This window comes from Scyliorhinus torazame, chromosome 7 (genome assembly GCF_047496885.1).
Source record: "Scyliorhinus torazame isolate Kashiwa2021f chromosome 7, sScyTor2.1, whole genome shotgun sequence".
NCBI classification, from domain to species: domain Eukaryota; kingdom Metazoa; phylum Chordata; class Chondrichthyes; order Carcharhiniformes; family Scyliorhinidae; genus Scyliorhinus; species Scyliorhinus torazame.
Window position 1 is genome coordinate 122,988,532 of NC_092713.1, and position 8,128 is coordinate 122,996,659.

At 49.5% G+C, this 8,128-nt stretch overlaps 1 pseudogene; it reads right to left on the reverse strand.

Moving 5' to 3' along the window:
• Positions 1-868: 868 nt before the first annotated feature.
• On the reverse strand, positions 869-3,030 carry LOC140426537 (zinc finger matrin-type protein 4 pseudogene; annotated as a pseudogene).
• Between the last annotated feature and the right edge of the window lie 5,098 nt (positions 3,031-8,128).

The window sequence follows — 8,128 nt, forward strand, 5'->3', positions numbered from 1 at the left end:
GACTTTCAACCAGGTATCAATTTGATCATATGGCAGAATGGTCACGTGGAGGGTTTCTATCTCCCGAAACCTTTCCGGTATCAATTTGATCATATGGCAGAATGGTCACGTTGAGGGTTTCTATCTCCCGAAACCTTTCCGGTATCAATTTGATCATATGGCAGAATGGTCACGTGGAGGGTTTCTATGTCCCAAAACCTTTCCAATAATCTTGAAAAATCTTAGCAGGGGTTGGGAAATAAATCTGTGCGGGATGAAATTTTCCAGCCCTTCCCGAAAGTAGGAAAATGTGGTCCCGCCAACGATCACCCGCGCTACGGGTTCCCGAGCGGTGGAGGGTGCGAGCCATGCAAAACACCATAGACATTGTAGGAATGGAAATATCCTGCCAGAGGCCAGTGTCAAGCCGTCTCCACCGCCGGAAAACATGCCGCAGGGTGTGGGCTGAAGATGCCACCCAATATTTTTAAGAGATCATTGTTTTTTAATGGATCCTGGAATAAATTTTTAACATTTAGGGAAACTAATTCTACATTTATTGTGCACGAGGAGAGTGAAAGTACAAAAATTGTCAAGGGTCAAAGATTTTTCAACAAATCTTGTGAAGTTCAACAAAAAAGTAGCTGAAGCAAAAAAAAAAAAAAAATTTAAAACAGACACCAAAATCATAGAAGAGTGAAAGAGTATGCTAAGCTCCTGGGTCCATCCTTGCACGAGGTCTGCACACGGTTCAGTACAGTTGTTTTCGGTCACAATGACAATTAAATCAGTTTCCCTTATGTTCCCCAATGTAGGGTGTTATTTTGTTTTAAAGAAAAGAAAATTCACAAACATACACAATAAAATATAGTGCCAGAACACACCAGACTTTTGATTTATGGTATTCTAAACATTAATATTTATTAACCTGCAGGTTTCTCCCCATTTTCTCAATAAGTCCCCCGCACTCTAAAGAGTGATCAAGATAAAATGTATGCAGCACTCAAGTTTGACTTAGGGACAGCCTGCAATTTAAAGGATTGTTGAGCTGTGGGGAATCTTGGAGAAGCATCAAAGTAAACCCAATTTATCAACAAACAAGGTAAAAAGTTTTGAATTGTAGGCTTTGCTTCTGTGCACAACAAATTGGCCTATTCAAATAAAATTCAAAGTGTGAGGAGCTAGCAATAAACATCACTATGTTAAATGTTACAGTAAGTGCCAGATATTGCCTTTCCAAACATTTGCCACATACACCTTTGCAAGATGCTTCACTGAAACATTTCCCAATTGGATCATAAATCAAAACGTTTTTGTTAAACATATGGGATACCAGTTTGTAACGGCCGTATAAAGTTTTCGGTACAATTATTATTTTTTGTGTGATACACTAGTTATCAGTCACACCAATTCAGAGTGGCCATTCAATAAAATACAGCAATGAGACAGATTTCTTGAGCAGAATTTATGCTGCAATCATATACATGGTATCTGAATTAGTAATTTCTAAATATGTGGACGAGATGACATTCAGGCTCAGCCCCACGTATTAAAAAGTTTGCATCTCAACCACAATTCATTGCCTCAAGGTCAACTAGCTAAACTTCATGTTGCAGAGAGACTGTATAGGCTGTCAATTCTAGCTCACTTAAATGGGTTAGTGTAAGAATAACCATCAGATTATGGGACATCAGTGCAATGATTTACAAGCAATGTTTGTCATCTTACCTAGGCTGCAATTAAAAGACTACCAAACTAGTTATGTGGCAAATATTCACAACTGTTCATTTGTATCGAACTTTCACATATTTTCCTAAAGATCTACCAACTTAACTGCTGAGCTTAAGAATCAAACGGTAGTAAGAGACGGGTACAAGTTTCTCAGTTCGGTTACCAATGTACTGAGCCAGGTAGGCATGTCAACAGTTAAACAAGTGACGAAAAGCACCAGTTACTGCTCGAAACTTAAGTTCTTTTACTCTCAATCTCTTCAGCTATTTGCATGAAACTTAACAATTGAAAACAAAACATATTGGGCCCTAGAGCTCAGAATTATGGGCTGCTGTATCAGTAGAAGTGTTTCGCTGACCAGTATGCTGATCCAAACATGAACATGGGCCAATAGGCCTCCACACTGAGTAACATTCACTGACAAGGAGAGCACCATGCCAATATTGTTAGATGACATCTTCTTCAAAACGTTCAAACCCCCCTTCATCATCTTCTGCAGTAAATTCATTAGGTTTCAACTGGTTCTGGTGTTTGATTCCCTGGATGTGTGCCTGAAACTGTTCTATTGAGTTCAGAACAATGTTGCAGGTGTTACAGGGGTAGCCTTTCGCAGCAGCAGCAGCAGCAGAGTTATAACCAATTTGTCCCAGTTGTTCCAACAACTTTGCTTTTGTCTCACGTTTCTTGTGTCTTTTACCCACATAGTGTTGTTTGGCAATAGCAGGCTGATTGAAAAAAGCTTGGCACAGGTTACAGTACTTGTCAGGGTCACTGCTCCCAGGCTCAGCACTGGACTGCACAGCAGAAATTGGGGCAAATTCTTTCTTTGCCTTAGGGGCTGCAGCGGATGCTGGGGTAGTTTCTTCTTGTTTCAGCTTCAATTTCAGAGTTTTTGCATGGTTTTTCCCTTGGTAATGCGACTGGGCAACAACTGGCGACGTAAAGGTCATATTACACAGCGGGCAGTACTTATTTCGATCCACTTCTCCATTGCTGCTGCCAGTGGGGTCCTTCTTTATTATTTTGGCGACTGGTTCACCATCTTGATGGAGCTCCTCGTAGCGGCGCACTTTGTTAGCATGTTTCTTGCTCTGGTAATGCGCCAGTCTCTGGGACTCTGAGATCAGCACGGCGTTGCACACTTTGCAGTGCGTGTCCGTGAAGAGCTCGCTGTTTCCTTCGATGATCTTTTGCACAGCCCCGCTGCCGGCGGAGCCGTCCCCGGCACCGGCCGGCTTGAAGCTTTCCATCAGCTGAGGGATCGGTCGCTCCGCCGCCATTGCTCCAAGTCCGGCCTCCCCCACCCTCCCCGGGGCAGAGAGAGCTCAGCGATCTCGCGCGAACACAGCAGGGCGGCCCTGGCACTGTTTTAAAGGGGAATGGGCCCCTGGCTGAACTCACCCGCAGTCAGGGTCATTCTGTGCAACAGGGTCTAAACATGAACCATGATGGCACCTCATCTTGGATATGAAGATGTTTAGGTTCATCTGCATGGTACAAGGACACACTTGACATTTGAGCTCTGTTCTCCCAAGAGACACTGGTATTATTTATCAATATGCTCATTAAAGCTTGACACCATGAACACCAGTGAAAGATTGTTTTCCAAACTTAACTGTGAATCGCTCTTGGCCAAAATGGAAAACCTTTATAAACTGCTGGATATTGTGATTCTCTTCCCATTCCATGCTTCACCTCCTAAAGGTTTACTCTAATAAAAAAGAGGCAGTTAATTAAATTGCGCTATTGAGAACTCCAAATTTATTACTCCCCAGAACATTAATAATCACCTTTATTGTCACAAGTAGCCTGATATTAACACTGCAATGAAGTTACTGTGAAAAGCCCCCAGTCGCCACATTCCAGCGCCTGTCCGGATACACACAGGGAGAATTCAGAATATCCAGTTCACCGAACAGCATGTCTTTTGGGAATTGTGGGAGGAATCAGAGCACCCGGAGGAAACCCATACAGACTCCACACAGACTGACTCAAGCCAGGAATCAAACCAGGGACCCTGGCATTGAGAAGCAGCAGTGTTACCCACTGTGCTACCGTGAGCCCACTATAAGTGTTTATACTAAGTGTTTGTACTATTCTGATCACCAGCAATATGATGTTAGCTGTGTCAAAAAGGTCAGTTCTACTGTGGGTACATAGGATGCACAAAATCACCTGGTGGGAACTGGCACCATTGGGCACAGCGGCCCTTTAATGGCAGACTTGGTGCATTATGATAGCGTTCACGGTTTCAGCTCTGTGTTGGGTGATAGACATCAATTCAGACGAGACGCTGAGAAGTAGTGAACCGATGCTTTAATAAGCTAAATATGTGCCGACCTGTAGCTCCTCCCGTACTGCCGGGCTGACCCAGGTCAACAGACTTTATACCTCCACTACTGGGCGGAGCCACAGGCTGAGCCAACAGCAGCACCAATAAGAACATTCCAACAGTACAACAGCAACAACCAATAACAGAACAGCAATAGCAATAAGTATATACAACAGTGGAGATAACAATACTAATAGAACAGTGGAACATATATACAACAGCCTTACGTAGCCATACGTGGCTCACCACATTCACCCCCCGTTAAAAAAATGTCCGGCGGGGGTGAAAGGGACTCATAAGTTCAGTCTCACAGGAGGATGAATTGTTCGCTGCGAACGCCTCAGCTCCGGCTGCGGCGTGGACATTGGCGTCAAAATCTTCGGCTCCGGGAGCACATCGTCCGCCCAACAGGGTCCCGGATAGGGTGACGACACAGAGGCAGGGCTAAAGGACCCTGTGGGAGATGTTGGTGAAGGTGTAGGTGGGGAAGTGGGTGGGGAGGTGGCTGGGAGCGGCGTGGTGATAATGGGCGCAGGGGTACCCGCGGGAGCCAGGTCCCGGAGGGAGACTGTGTCCTGCCGTCCATCGCGGTGATCCACGTACTGAGGGTTCACGTGGAGAAGCTGAACCCGCTCGACCAGGGGATCGGCCTTATGGCTCCTCACGTGTTTCCATAGGAGGACCGGCCCAGGTTTCGTTAACCAGGCCGGGAGCGAGACCCCGGAAATCGACGTCCTGGGAAAGACAAATGTGAGGGGTCTCGTTTGTGGCAATACACAGAAGCAACCGGATGGAGTGGAGCACGTCAGGGAGGACCTCCTGCCAGCGGGAGACTGGGAGACTTCTAGACCGTAGGGCCAGAAGCACGGCCTACCTGACCGTAGCATTCTCCCTCTCCACCTGCCCATTCCCCCGGGGGTTGTAGCTGGTAGTCCTGCTCGAGATGACGCCCTTACTGAGCAGGTACTGACGCAGCTCCTCACTCATAAAAGAGGAGCCCCGATCGCTATGTATATAGGCGGGGAAACCAAACAGGGAGAAAATGCTGCGCAGGGCCTTGATGACAGTGGCAGAGGACATATCAGGACAAGGGATTGGAAGCGGGAGTACTCATCAACAACATTGAGAAAGTACACATTACGGTCAGTGGAGGAGAGTGGCCCTTTGAAGTCCATGCTGAGGCATTCAAAAGGGTGGGAGGCCTTCACTAGGTGAGCCTTGTCCAGCCGATAGAAGTGCGGCTTGCACTCTGCACAGATTTGGCAATCCCTGGTCACAGCCCTAACATCGTCTGTGGAGTAGCCTTGACGAAGTGATGAGCCGGGTGACCCCCGGGTGACAGAGATCGTTGTGGATGGCCTGTAACTGGTCTGTTTGCGCGCTGGTGCCTATACCGCGGGACAGAGCATCTGGGGGCTCGTTGAGCTTTCCAGGGCGATACAGGATGTTGTAGTTATAGAGTTCGATTCTCCACCCGCAAAATCTTGTCGTTCTTAATCTTTCCCCCCTGCGTGTTATTAAACATGAAGGCAACTGACCATTGGTCTGTGAGGAGAGTGAATCTCCTACCGGCCAGGTAATGCCTCCAGTGTCGCACAGCTTCCACAATGGCTTGTACCTCCTTCTCGATGGAGGAGTGTCGAATCTCGGAGGCATGGAGGGTACGGGAAAAAAAGGCGACAGGCCTTCCTGCCTGGTTGAGGGTAGCGGCCAGGGCAAAGTCAGACGCAACGCTCTCCACCTGGAATGGAAGGGATTCATCCACAGCGTGCATCGTGGCCTTGGCAATGTCGGCTCTGATGCGGTTGAAAGCCAAGCGGGCCTCAGCCGTCAGGGGAAAAATGGTGGACTTAATGAGTGGGCGGGCCTTGTCCACGTAGTTGGGGACCCACTGGGCATAATAAGAGAAAAATCCCAGGCATCGTTTCAGGGCCTTGGGGCAGTGGGGAAGGTGGAGCTGGAGTGGGGGTGCATGCGGTCGGGGTCGGGCGCTAGGACACCGTTTTCCACGACATAGCCGAGGAAGGCTAGCCGGGTTGTGCGGAAAACGCATTTCACCTTATTGTAGGTTAAATTAAGGAGTCGGGCAGTGCGAAGGAATTTGTCTAGGTTTGCGTCATGGTCCTGCAGGTCATGGCCGCAGATGGTGACATTATCCAAGTACGGGAACGTGGCCCACAGCCCTTACTGGTCCATCATTCGGTACATTGTTCGTTGGAAGACCGAATCCCTGTTGGTGACGCCGAAGGGGACCCTGAGGAAATGGAGGAGGCGGCCATCTGCCTTGAAGGCAGTATACTGGCGGTCTTCCGGCTGGATAGGGAGCTGGTGGTACACGGACTTCAAGTCTACCGTAGAGAAGACTCGATACTGCGCAATCTGATTGACCATATCAGATATGCATGGGAGGGGGTACGCATCGAGCTGCGTATACCGGTTGATCGTCTAACTGTAGTCGACTACCATCCGGTTCTTTTCCCCGGTCCGGACGACCACTACTTGCGCTCTCCAGAGGCTGTTGCTGGCCTCGATGATCCCTTCCTCCAGGAGCCGCTGAACCTCTGACCTGATGAAGGCTCTGTCCTGAGCAGTGTACCGTCTGCTCCAGGTGCAACAAGCTTACAGTCTGGGGTGAGGTTCGCGAAGAGCGAGGGAGGGGAGACCTTCAGGATTGCGAGGCTACAGATCGTGAGAGGGGCAGGGGTCCCCGAATTTTAATGTTAGGCTTCTGATGTTGCACTGGAAACCTAACCCGAGCAGGAGGGGAACGCAGAGATGAGGGAGGACGTAGAGCTTAAAGTTAGTGTACTCTATGCCTTGTATTGACAGGTTTGCGACGCAATACCCCTGGATCTGTACGGAGTGCGAACCGGACGCGAGGGATATAGTCTGCGAGATGGGGAGGACCTGGAGGGCGCAGCCCCTTACCATATCCGGGTGGTCAAAACTATCTGTGCTTCCGGAGTCGAAGAGGCAGGACGCCTCCTGCCCGTTGAGTTTGACAGCCATCATCGAATTTCGCAGATGGTAAGGCCGGGACTGGTCGAGCTGGACCGAGCTGAGGTAATGCAAAGGACTATCTGTGGCAGCAGCGTAATCACAAAATGGCGGCGTCGACAATGTCGGCCAGGATGGCAGCGCCCACTGGTCGCACGTGGCGGGCCGCGTCAGCGACGATGACCAAGAAGGCATCCTCCATGGGTCGCACGCGGTGGATGACGCGTCGGTAGGGGGCGGTCCCGGCAGGCACGATGCCACATTGTGGGGTCTGTGAGCCTCAGGCCGACCGGCTTTTGATTTGGGGGCTTTAGAGTGTGGTGATCCACTGTAATAGGAGATGTAAGGTAGGACCTGCACTACAGGTTCGCCGGTAGCTCCTGCCGGCTGGCTCCACCCACGAAGAACTGTATAAATATGCATGACCTCCAGTGCCCTGCCATTTCGCCAGCTGCAGCAGGAGGCCTCGCATCTGACTGTAATAAAGCCACAGTTGTACCCAACTTTAGTCTTTGTGCAATTGATCGTGCATCAATTTATTACAGTCAGATTTTCCACAGAATGGATATCAGAATTAAGCCCGATCGCCTGCAGCTGGATCCGCACTCGCCCGACGCCAGGAAAGACTTTACTCACTGGCTAGCATGTTTCGAGGCTTACATCAACGCGGCGGACCCCGCGCCAACGGAGGCTCAGAAGATAAACGTCCTGTACTCCAGACTGAGCTCCAGCGTGTTCCCGTTGATCCAAGGCGCCACGATTTACACAAAAGCGATGGAACTCCTCAAAGAACACTACACACAGAAGGCGAACACGCTCTTCGCCAGGCATGTACTTGCCACCCGCTCGCAATTACCTGGTGAGTCCATCAAAGACTTCTGGCAGGCCCTAATTCCACTCATCCGGGACTGTGAGTGTCAGGCCGTCACGGCCGCCGAACACGCGAATCTCCTCATGCGCGATGCCTTCGTGACGGGGATTGTGTTGGACCGCATCCGAGAACGATTGCTGGAAGGGGCCACGCTCGAACTGGCGGAGACGAAAACCTTGGCGCTCTCCATGACGGTCGCATCCCGTAACGTACAATCG